The sequence below is a fragment of the Ovis canadensis genome, chromosome 7, assembly GCF_042477335.2.
Source record: "Ovis canadensis isolate MfBH-ARS-UI-01 breed Bighorn chromosome 7, ARS-UI_OviCan_v2, whole genome shotgun sequence".
Taxonomy (NCBI): Eukaryota; Metazoa; Chordata; class Mammalia; order Artiodactyla; family Bovidae; genus Ovis; species Ovis canadensis.
In genome coordinates this window covers 35,370,823-35,383,122 of record NC_091251.1, presented here as the reverse complement: position 1 = coordinate 35,383,122, position 12,300 = coordinate 35,370,823, and the positions used below count along the sequence as shown (strand labels likewise).

At 41.2% G+C, this 12,300-nt stretch overlaps 1 gene segment (V, D, J or C); it reads left to right on the top strand.

The window, feature by feature from the left end:
- The window catches only part of LOC138443432 (M1-specific T cell receptor alpha chain-like), a 1,249,782-nt gene that overhangs the window by 439,829 nt on the left and 797,653 nt on the right, over positions 1–12,300 (top strand).

Genomic DNA, 12,300 nt, shown 5'->3' with positions numbered 1-12,300 from the left:
AACGTGGACCATTTTTAAAGCCTTTATTGAATTTGTTACAATATTGTTTCTATTTTATGTTTCTTGCTTTTTGGCTGTGAAGCATGTGGGATCTTAGTGCCCAGACCAGGGATTGGAAGGCACACAAGTGGAAAAAGAATGGAAAGTCCCCCTGCATTGGAAGGCCAAGTGTTAACCACTGGACCTCCAGGGAAGTCCCAGAAAGGAGTCTTAAGCAGCTATTCTGAGAAAGCTGTGAGTCATGAATTGTTCTAGTCATAGATCTGCCACCTCATCTTCACCCATCTTCATCTTCAACTGCAGCCCCATTGGTGGATTAGATAAGGATACATTTGATGGGTGGATGGAAGGACTAGCATCAGAAGGTGAGAACTGGCTGAAACAAAAAGCCTAGACAGTTGCAGGAACTCAGATCAGAGGTTTATGTCACCATTTTTGAGTGAAGGCTGAGTAGAACTCAAAGTTCCAGGTGTGAGCCTTGTGGGAGAGTGCATTGATTCCTATGTACGTGAGTGAGGCTGGGGATGGTAGAGAGAATTAGCTACAGCCATAGAATATCCCACACCCACAGCAGGGTGTAGGTGTACAGGTTTCCTGAGAAGAATCTCTGAGTAACCAATGTTATGGTGATTAAAGACCTACATGGATCAGTTATCAAAGACCATATGGTATTGAGGATGTTTTAGAAAATATTGGTGAGAGAGCTGGGAATACCAGCAGGGATATGAATATCCACCCTCTCCTGACTCATTGGCACTGTAGAATTGTCCTATAACTTATGCCAAAGTCCAGGAAAAATGTTTGTGATCTGATGGAAATCAATTGATGCTTTCGAACTGTGGTGTTGAAGACTCTTGAGAGTCCCTTGGACTGCAAGGAGATTAAACCAGTCAATCCTAAAGGAAATTAACCCTGGTCACCTGATGCAAAGAGCTGACTCACTGGAAGACCCTGATGCTGGGAAAGATTGAAGGCAGGGAGAAAGGGATGACAGAAGAAGAGACGGTTTGATGAGTCAATAGACATGAGTTTGTGCAAGACTTAGGAGATGGTGAGGGACAGGGAAGCCTGGCATGCTACAGTCCATGGGGTCGCAAAGAGTCAGATATGACTGAGTGACTGAACAACAACAAATAAATCCAGGGAAAAAAATTAGACGTCACAGTCATCATGAAGCTGAAGTAGTGGTCTGTTAGACATGACATTGTTTATTTAGTCCAAAAAGCGGGAAAAGCTGGAAATGACTAATTAAGATTTTTACTCAGTTTTGTTCACATAGTCACTGACTAAAAGGATGTAAAAGTATAAAGTCTACAGCCCATGGGGTCGCACAGAATCAGACACAACTGAAGCAACTTAGCATGCAAAGAAGGATGTAATCTAATCGGAATTTGCTTCAAATTCTCAGTCTGGAAATTTACGACTCAGAAATATTTCCAAATCATGGAAAAAGCACTTGAAAGGCAATGAGAAAGAGCATGAAATGTATTGAGCTCAAGATACTCGAATTCTCTTTCCACTTGTGTGTCTTCTGGTGCCACTGGAAAGAACCTGGTTTGTGGTGCTGGTCTGATTATCTTTTGTTGCTAATGAGTGACTTGATTTCAGGCTATGCTCATATTTATTTCAGGATAGGTTTAGGATTAAGTGAGGTAGCATATTGTCTTAGGTTGACTTCCTTAACAAAGCCAAAGTTGGGATTTCTGACACCCATCTTATTTTGAGAAAAGCAAGTTAAGTGGGGAGGGGAAGAGGGTAAACATGAATGTGTCTGAGCTGAACTCTTGATCCAGCCTGACTCCATGGGGGTCTCTGGAGCATGAAATGCCCCACAGAATTGATCCCTCCCACCTTGAGTCAAGGGGGCCATACAGCGGATCTTAGAATAAGGCACTCATTGGAGCATGGGTACACTCTACTGGAGAATGGTGATGTTTATTGGTGTAGATCAGTTTTCTGGGAAAGAGGGCAGCCATGAGCCAGGCATAGCCAACATTTGCAGCAGCTGGGAATTGGGCCCACTGGCCTGGAAAAGGGGGTCTAGGTTGAGCACCAGCAGTGTCTGCTACTAGCATGGAACTCTCATGTCATATGAGTGCATTCAATAAATGGTAGACTTGAAAATTATTGTATTTAAAAAGTTAATTTCCTTCTCTATTTCTTGAAGGTGAAAGTGAGTCACTCAGTCAAGTCCAATTCTTTGTGACGTCATGAACTATACAGTCTTCTTGTTAATTGGGAAAAGTGAAAAGTCAAAGTGTTAGCTGCTCAGTTGTGTCTGACTCTTTATGACACCAAGAACTGTAGTCTGCCAGGCTCCTCTGTCCATGGAATTCTCCAGGTCAGAGTACTGGAGTGGGTAACCATTCCTTTTTCCAGGGGATCTTCCCAAGGCCTCTTAAATTGCAGGGATTGAACCCAAGTCTCCCAAATTGCAGGTGGATTCTTTACCATCTGAGCCACCAGGAAGCCCTTTCTATTTCTTACCAATCTGGAAAAATTAAAATAATGTATGGTGAAGAACTTAAGAGAGAAAATTTTAAAAAATATATAAAGAATTATTATTCAAAGCTGAGACTCCAGATTTTTTGAGAGTAGTTACCAAGGAACCATTATATTATTCTCTTAGATCCTTTGGTCATTCTCCAAGTGTGCATTTCCATACGAGACCATTAAGCATGACATTCTGCCACAACTTTGGTTCCAGGTATATGACTCTCATATTCACAGTTGATGACTTGGTGCTTCAAGATATGGAAAGAGACACCATCTGTACTTATTAATGACTAGTGTTTCTTTGTTCTTGGTTTATATTTAAGAATGAAGAACTGGGCAGTGGGATGGACTTCTTATGTCATTGTGTCCCTGTTCTCCACAAAGTTTCTTCCTGAATGGGTTTCTTGGCCAGTAGTCTGGCCATGTGGACTTACCATGTTACTTGGCAGGCTTGTTTTTAGGATGAATGAGCAGAGAACTGCTTATTAACTTGTTTCTTCCTCTCCTATCCACCTAATATCAGTTTGAAGGTGGCTTAGCTCTGTTACTTCCCTGGTAGCTCAGAAGGTAAAGCATCTGTCTACAATGTGGGAGACCTGGGTTCGATCCCTGGGTCTGGAAGATCCGCTGGAGAAGGAAATGGCAATCCACTCCAGTACTATTGCCTGGAGAATCCCATGGACAGAGGAGCCTGGTAGGCTACAGTCCATGGGGTCCCAAAGAGTTGGACACGACTGAGTGACTTCACTTCACTTAGCTCTGTTAAGTCCTCACAGGAAAAAACAGCATTCCAGGTGTTTATTTCAACTTTAGTGAACATCAGGTGCCCACATACAGGCTAGCCTACTATGCTTCTCACATATAGGTCCAGTAGCAGGGAGACTAGTATAGCTATTCCACATAGTGACCTTCAATTCGTCCTCATGTGCTGTCCCCCCTGCCCTCCATCACACTTATCCTTTCTCAGTCCAAAATCTCTATAGGTTCCTAAGGAGTAAGTTTCCTTCACTTGCATGTCCAATAAAAGCTTCTCATAGTTCATTATGGGCTGTGCTCTCTCCCTCTCTGTCTCACCCATCAGAATGCTCGCATCTACTTTCTGTTTTATGGGAACTGTTGATATCTTTCATCTTTTTATTATTTTCACATTATGGATTTAGTATCATCCTGTTTATACTTGTAAATTTTATCCCAGTGGGAAGTTTGGTGAGAAAGGAGGAGAGTACATATGTTTGATTAGATATTTTGAATCATGTAAAATTTCTTTTTTTAAATATAAATTTATTTATTTTAATTGGAGGCTAATTACAATACTGTATTGGTTCTGTCATACATTCACATGAATCCGCCAAGGGTGTACATGTGTCCCCCATCCTGAACCCTCCTCCCACCTCCCTCCCCATCCCATCCCTCTGGGTCATCCCAGCCCCAAGCACTCTGTATCATGCATCGACCCTGGACTGGCGATTCATTTCACATATGATAATATACATGTTTCAATGCCATTCTCCAAAATCATCCCACCCTCGCCCTCTACCACAGAGTCCGAAAGACTGTTCTATACATCTGTGTCTCTATTGCTGTCTTGCATAAAGGGTTATCAATATCATCTTTCTAAATTCCATATATAGGCATTAGTAAATAGAGGAAAACAACAGAATGGGAAAGACTAGAGATATCTTCAAGAAAATTAGAGATACTAAGGGAACATTTCATGCAAAGATGGGCTCGATAAAGGGCAGAAATGGTATGGACCTAACAGAAGCAGAAGACCTTAGGAAGAGGTGGCAAGAATACACAGAAGAACGGTACAAAAAAGGTCTTCACGACCCAGATAATCACGATGGTGTGATCACTCATTTATAGCCAGATATTCTGGAATGTGAACTCAAGTGGGCCTTAGAAAACATCACTACGAACAAAGCTAGTGGAGGTGATGAAATTCCAGTGGAACTGTTTCAAATCCTGAAAGATGATGCTGTGAAAGTGCTGCACTCAATGTGCCAGCAAATTTGGGAAACTCAGCCGTGGCCACAGGATGGGAAAAGTCAGTTTTCATTCCAATCCCAAAGAAAGGAAATGCCAAAGAATGCTCAAACTACCACACAATTGCACTCATCTCACACGACAATAAAGTAATGTCAAAATTCTCCAAGCCAGGCTTCAGCAATATGTGAACCGTGAACTCCCTGATGTTCAAGCTGGTTTTAGAACAGGCAGAGGAACCAGAGATCAAATTGCCAACATCTGCTGGGTCATCAAAAAAGCAAGAGAGTTCCAGAAAAACATCTATTTCTGCTTTATTGACTATGCCAAAGCCTTTGACTGTGTGGATCACAAGAAACTGTGGAAAATTCTGAGAGAGATGGGAATACCAGACCACCTGACCTGCCTCTTGAGTAACCTGCATGCAGGTCAGGAAGCAACAGTTAGAACTGGACATGGAACAACAGACTGGTTCCAATAGGAAAAGGAGTACGCCAAGGCTGTATATTGTCACCCTGCTTATTTAACTTCTATGCAGAGTACATCATGAGAAACATTGGGCTGGAAGAAGCACAAGCTGGAATCAAGATTGCCAGGAGAAATATCAATAATCTCAAATATGCAGATGACACCACCCTCATGGCAGAAAGTGAAGAGGAACTAAAAAGCCTCTTGTTGAAAGTGAAAGAGGAGAGTGAAAAAGTTGGCTTAAAGCTCAATGTTCAGAAAATGAAGATCATGGCATCCGGGCCCATCACTTCATGGGAAATAGATGGAGAAACAGTGGAAACAGTGTCAGACTTTATTTTTTGAGGCTCCAAAATCACCACAGATGGTGACTGCAGCCATGAAATTAAAAGACACTTACTCCTTGGAAGGAAAGTTATGACCAACCTAGATAGCATATTCAAAAACAGAGACATTACTTTGCCAACAAAGGCCCATCTAGTCAAGGCTATGGTTTTTCCAGTGGTCATGTATGGATGTGAGAGTTGGACTGTGAAGAAAGCTGAGCACTGAAAAATTGATGCTTTTGAAGTGTGGTGTTGGAGAAGACTCTTGAGAGTCCTTTGGACTGCAAGGAGGTCCAACCAGTCCATTCTGAAGGAGATCAGCCCCGGGATTTCTTTGGAGGGAATGATGCTGAAGCTGAAACTCCAGTACTTTGGCCACCTCATGAGAAGGGTTGACTCACCGGAAAAGACTCTGATGCTGGGAGGGATTGGGGGCAGGAGGAGAAGGGGACGACAGGATGAGATGGCTGGATGGCATCACCGACTCGATGGATGTGAATCTGAGTGAACTCCAGGAGTTGGTGATGGACGAGGAGGCCTGGCGTGCTGCGATTCATGGGGTCACTAAGAGTCGGACACAACTGAGGGACTGAACTTAACTGAACTGATACTGTGTTGGTGTTTTTCTTTCTGGCTTACTTCATTCTGTATAATAGGCTCCAGTTTCATCCATCTCATTAAAACTAATTCAAATATATTATTTTTAATGGCTGAGTAGTATTCCATTGTGTATATGAACCACTGCTTTCTTATCCATTCGTCTGCTGATGGACATCTAGGTTGCTTCCATGTCCTGGCTATTATAAACAGTGCTGCAATGAACATTGGGGTACACGTGTCTCTTTCAATTCTGGTTTCCTCAGTGTGTATGCCCAGCAGTGGGATTGCTGGGTCATATGGCAGTTCTAGTTCCAGTGTTTTAAGTAATCTCCACTCTGGTCTCCATAGTGGCTGTACTAGTTTGCATTCCCACCAACAGTGTAAGAGGGTCCCCCTCTCTCCACACCCTCTCCAGCATTTATTGCTTGTAGACTTTTGGATCGCAGCCATTCTGACTGGCATGAAATGGTTCCTCATTGTGGTTTTGATTTGCATTTCTCTGATAATAAGTGATGTTGAGCATCTTTTCATGTGTTTGTTAGCCATCTGTATGTCTTCTTTGGAGAAATGTCTGTTTAGTTCTTTGGCCCATTTTTTGATTGGGTCGTTTATTTTTCTGGAATTGAGCTGCAGGAGTTGCTTGTATATTTTTGAGATTAGTTGTTTATCAGTTGCTTCATTTGCTATTATTTTCTCCCATTCTGAAAGCTGTCTTTCCACCTTGCTTATAGTTTCCTTTGTTGTGCAAAAGCTTTTAATTTTAATTAGGTCCCATTTTTTTTATTGTCATATAAACTTTCAAACTGACCATATGATTTGGTCTTACATGTGAAAGAAAGTCTATCAACAGGATCAAGAAGTAAACAGAAGCACAAGGGAGAACTGATTTCAAACTGGTACAAGTCAACGGAGTGCTCAGAAAGAAGGACGTTGTTTTGACCTTGTCAAAAGGACCCCAGCTGACCAGACTTTCATTTCAGCGGAGATTTCTCTGCTTACTTTTTTCAGCATTAGGTTTCAGTGTTCTCTATGCTAACATAAGTTGGGTAGGGAAGTCTTTCCCCTTTAGAGTTGCATCTTCTTATTTGACCACAGGAGTGCCCCTTGAATGCAGACCCTCTCTCCTACCTGCATGGGATGCTAATTGCTTTGCGGTGTTGAGTGTCTGCGTCAATTTACTGCTGTGTCCTCTGTTCCTACAGAAGTTCTTCTCATTCCTGCTCTCCTGGCTTCACTCCTTCCCGCTTTATTGAGTTTATGCAAGTGTGCTCTTCTTTTTCTCACAATTCTTTCCAGAATTATTTATACGTGTGCTATATTTTCTTTACTGTTAGAATGTAGCTCAGGTTTCTCTGCAGATACTCCTCTGTTGACACTCTCCTTAGTGTGAGGTCCCCTTATGTGGCACCGTATACCTGTCTGTCCTGACCATTGACAACTGGAATGGGACTTTCCCTTTCTGCACATAAACATGTGGTGCCCAAGTCATTTTTTTTATGGCTTTAACAAAAATCAAAGCTGTTCATACTGAGACCAAGTCATATTTAGACTTTCTGACTGACAAAGAAAATTGCTGTTTTTTTTTTATTAATTTGCATTGATTAAATAATTAATGTTACATGTTCTCTTCTGATGTTAAGTAAAAGTCCCTGATCTAATTTACTCTTTTCCCTTTAGCACCAAACAAAGGAATAATCTCTCCCCATCCCATATCTGCTATGACACTCATATCCATCCTTCCTTTTTTGAACGTGATGCTCACTGAATCACCTGAGGCCAGCAGGGAGCCCAATCACAGACTTTTAACATTTCTGTCACTTCATTGCATTATTTTTATGTCTCCTACACAAGATTTGAATATTATTCAGATTGTGTCTGTATCTTAATAGGAAAATTTGCCTATTTATATTTGTGTTTACATTTATTGTTCCAGCTAGTATTTTTAACTACTTGAAGCAGTGTCTTTGTTTGGACCAAAGTACAATAGACCAGGTGGGTTATAAACAAAATGGATTTATTTGTTTCTCACCATTCTGGAGGCTGGAAGTCTGAGGCCGGGGTGCCAGCATGGTGAGTTTCTGGTGAGATCCCTTTTCTAGTTTATAGATTCCTCACTTCTCATTGTAGCTTCACATGGAGAGAAGAGAGAGAAACAGCCTGTCTTACGTCTCTTATAAAGGCACAAATCCCATGGCGAGGGCTCTACCCTAACTGCCTCTCAAAGACCCCCACCTTCAAATGCAATGACATTGGGGGATTAGAATTTCAACATATGACTTTCATAGCAAATAGTGATGACATTTGAGATTACAGCATGCTCCCCTCTTGAAATTCTTTATTTAGATTTAGAGACCGAGCACCTTCTTGGTTCTCTTCCTGTTTTCAGTGGCTCCTTCTCAGTCTCCTTTGAGGGTTTTTCCTTCATCCCCCTGATCTCTAAACATTGAAATACCTCAAGAACTTATTGTTAGAACTCTTTACTTTCTACCAACAATTTATTTCCAGCTAATTATATCCAGTCTCTTGGCTTTAAAAACTACTTAAATATCAGCATTTATACCTGAAACGCACCTGGCTCCTCTGATTTCTGAACTTGTATATTAAATGATCTATCTGACATCCGCATTGGGGCATCTTCTTGGTATATCTCCAGGTGATCTCCTGATTTCCACCACTCCAGCAACTTCACCCTCCACACCTCCCAGCTGGTTTTTGTGAATTCATCCTCATTTAGGAAAAGGCAGCTCTGTCTATGAAATTCTCTAATCACCTTGGTCAGAAACCTTGAAGTTGCCCTTATCTCCTCAATTTTTCTCATATTGCCATTTGATCTGTTAGGAAAGTCAATTAGCTCTTTCTTTAAAGCAGGCCCAGAATTCATCACTTTTTACTTCCAACTCTGCTCTTACCTGATCCAAGCCACTCTCATCTCTTGCCTGGGGGTGGCAGTAATAACCCTACCTGGTGTCTCTTCTTTCCTTCTTGCCCCTCTTCAGTCTGGTCTCCACCCAGCAGAGTGAGCTTCTGAGAACATAATTCAGATCATGTGGCTTCTGTGCTCACAACTCTCCAGTGGTTTTTCATCTCACTGAGATGAAAAGCAGAGTCTCACTGCAATCTGTAAGACTACTCCATCTGGTTCCCTGCCCCCTCTCTGACATGAGTCACTGTCTCCTCCTTACTCTCTCCACCTTCACCACACCTGATGTTGCTCTGGCATGGCAACTGCTTTCCTGCCCTGGGGTCTCTGCAGCAATTCTTCCTGTACCGTGAGTGCCTTTCCTCCAGGTAGCCACCTAGCTTACTCTTTCACTTCATTCTGGCCTCTGCTCAGGAGACAAGCTTGAAACATTTTTTGCAGCACTTTGAGGGTGGTAATAGTTGGAAAAAAGAAATACAAAGTGTTTCTCAGAAAATGAATTCAAAAGCTGTATTTCAAATCTATTCTATGTTAAGCCCCCTGAATACAAATGAGTTCCATCCTGAGAGCGTGTGCACAACTCCAATTTGTTTGTAAGTCCAACAAAGCTAGCTTTGTCCAACTAACGCAATCAATTTTATAGTACTGTACTGTAATAGGTTTATAACACTTTTCACACAAATAATACATAAAAGACAAATACAAAAATAAAGAAAACAAGATAAAATTACAGTACCTTGAAAATTACACCAGATATGTGAACTGACTTAAGTGACTGGACACGAGAATGCATGTTTGCATCTTTGAAAGTTTCAAACTCGAAGGTTCATATAAAGGGGACTTAATTATTATGAAGCATGGTGTTAGCATCAGTAGGTCATCAGGATGTGTAACTGAGTTCCATAACTCAAGCTGCAAACTGTATACTATTACATATAGAGAGGAGAGATAGGTGAATAATATATTCATATGTCCTTTAAAAGTTTGAAATGCATAATAGAATAGAACACTTTACCTCATATCTCCCAAATTACTTCCACTTGTCTGTCCATCTCCTACTCTTATTTTCATCTAGACAGTGTCTCTAGTCTTTAGTCTCCTCCCAAACCAATATCTCTACGTAACCTCTGATGACATTCCTTTCTATCATTTCCAGGAAAAAGACAAAGCGATTTTGTTCTCATTAATTTTTGTCTGACTGTTCTATGTTATTAGAAATGTCTCCTTATTTCTGGATTCATTTAGTACTATCTCATGCGCCACTTTGTATATGAACACACACACATACACACATGTCCTTGTCTTTCCTATTATACTGCAACGTCTTGTAAGTAGACAAAGCTGAATTCAGTTTTTAAGTTTTAAAGACTTGGAAAAAGATCTCATAGAAAACCTTTGATAATTTATTGTGGACTTATTTTGAAATAGATTGGAAAAATCACATTCAACTTTGAAGATGCAATTTGATAAAATAGTTTAAGATAGTAGTTTCCATTAACTGACATTTTGAAGAAGGAATAAGTTTACTTAAAAAATCCCCACCCAAGCTGACAGGTCTTTTGTTCCTGATAATTTGTAAATGGTCCTCAAGAGAGAATGGAGGGCTAGTGGCTGCTGATGAGCTAGTTGACCCAACAATTTTAGACCACTAGGGGGCACTTTAAGCTACACCAAATGACAATTTTCTCATGGTTTGAGACGAATCTTGGCGAACATTTGAATTAGGGTTTCTGGCAGTTAGGAAAACATCTGAACTCGTCAGATGGGGAACTAGGGCATCTCCATATACTCATCTGTGAGGAAGATCTGTTGCTTTGAGTGGTGTAAAGAGATGATTCCCCAGCAGAACTGAGTATCAGATTAGGGCCGTGGTAAAACTAAAAGTTCAAGAAGAAATCACCTGCATTACCTATCTAGAGTTTTGATACTCATGACTAAAAATTGTAAAATATGAGCCTTACTGTCATTTCACAATTATTCCAATGATTTCTACCCTCTATTACACCTCCATTTCTCTCAGAGACAGAAAAAAGAAAGAAAGGAAAAAAGGAGATGAGAAGATGAAACAGAAGAGAAGTAGTGCACAGAAAAGAGAGAAAAGAAAAGATCTGGGGAGAAAGAAATAGGAGACAGCGACTTGAATTGCGGCCCCTGCTTCATAGTTACAGAGCAGAATCAGTGTGATGTACTTGCAAGGTGAGTGGGGAAAGTGCTTGAGAGAAGCAGAAAGGAGGTGGAATTGAAGTCAGGTGGCCATCATGTACATGTCCTGCTTCTCTTCCATCAGTTCAGTCAAAATCTTGTTGGAGACACTCTATTTTTTCATGATAATTATGTCTGAGGTTTTCATAATTCTGCTGCTGCTGCTGCTAGTGCTGCTAAGTCGCTTCAGTTGTGCCTGACTCTGTGCGACCCCATAGACAGCAGCCTACCAGGCTCCCCCATCCCTGGGATTCTCCAGGCAAGAACACTGGAGTGGGTTGCCATTTCCTTCTCCAATGCATGAAAGTGAAAAGTCAAAGTGAAGTCATTCAGTCATGTCCGACTCCTAGTGACCCCATGGACTGCAGCCTTCCAGGCTCCTCCATCCATGGGGTTTTCCAGGCAAGAGTACTGGAGTGGGGTGCCATTGCCTTCTCCAATAATTCTCCTAATTTTATTTAATTGTATTTATTTCCTCAAGAGGATTCAATAAATAAGCAATGCATTCAGTGAGATATTCCTTCTTTGTGAGAGCTTCCTTGTAAATGAATTCTCAATCACTGAAAACTTTGTGTACTGATTCTTGGCTAGGGAAATTGGGTCACTGACCCTGATCATTTTTTCAGACTTTATTCTCCCCAGGTGAAGCCCTTATTTTTCTCTGAAGTATCCTTTCCCTTTCTTTACTCCTTTCTGACATGTCTGATTGCTGGGGCACTTAAAGTGGAGGCAATGCTGTGAGAGTGAAAAGCCTAGATATTTCTGTACCTGTGACCAGCAGTGTCTTAGGCAGTAGGACATTGGTCTCAGCACCAGTGCCAGTACCTTGCTGAAAAACTAGAAAAACATGTCTTTGCTCTCCGATCTCGTTGTACTCCTCTCCATTTAGGATAGATGGGACTCCACCTGCTACTTTCTTCTCAGCTATTTGGGGGATAGAGAAAAGACTTTCTCAAAAGAACTAGCTTCCTTAGAGGTTCACTGATCTCTGCATGCAAAGCTTTCTTCACAACCTATAGTTTTCTGCTCTATCCTGGAGTTCCTTGCTACTGACCCTAGATTTATTATGAGCCCCAGTGGAATAACTCACTTGAGCTCTGTTGGCACAGCGTTGGCTGGCTTCAACAGAAAGCTCCTTGGCTAAACACAGGGGATCAGGAACATTTTAAATCTACCCTCTTTCTAGAATTGCCTTCTTTTTAGTTCAAATGATTGTTACCTTGTTAATGAACTATTTTTAAAAAAACTGTAGATCTAAAATTCTAAAGGCCCATTCCTGGTATGAGGAAGGTCAGAATCAAT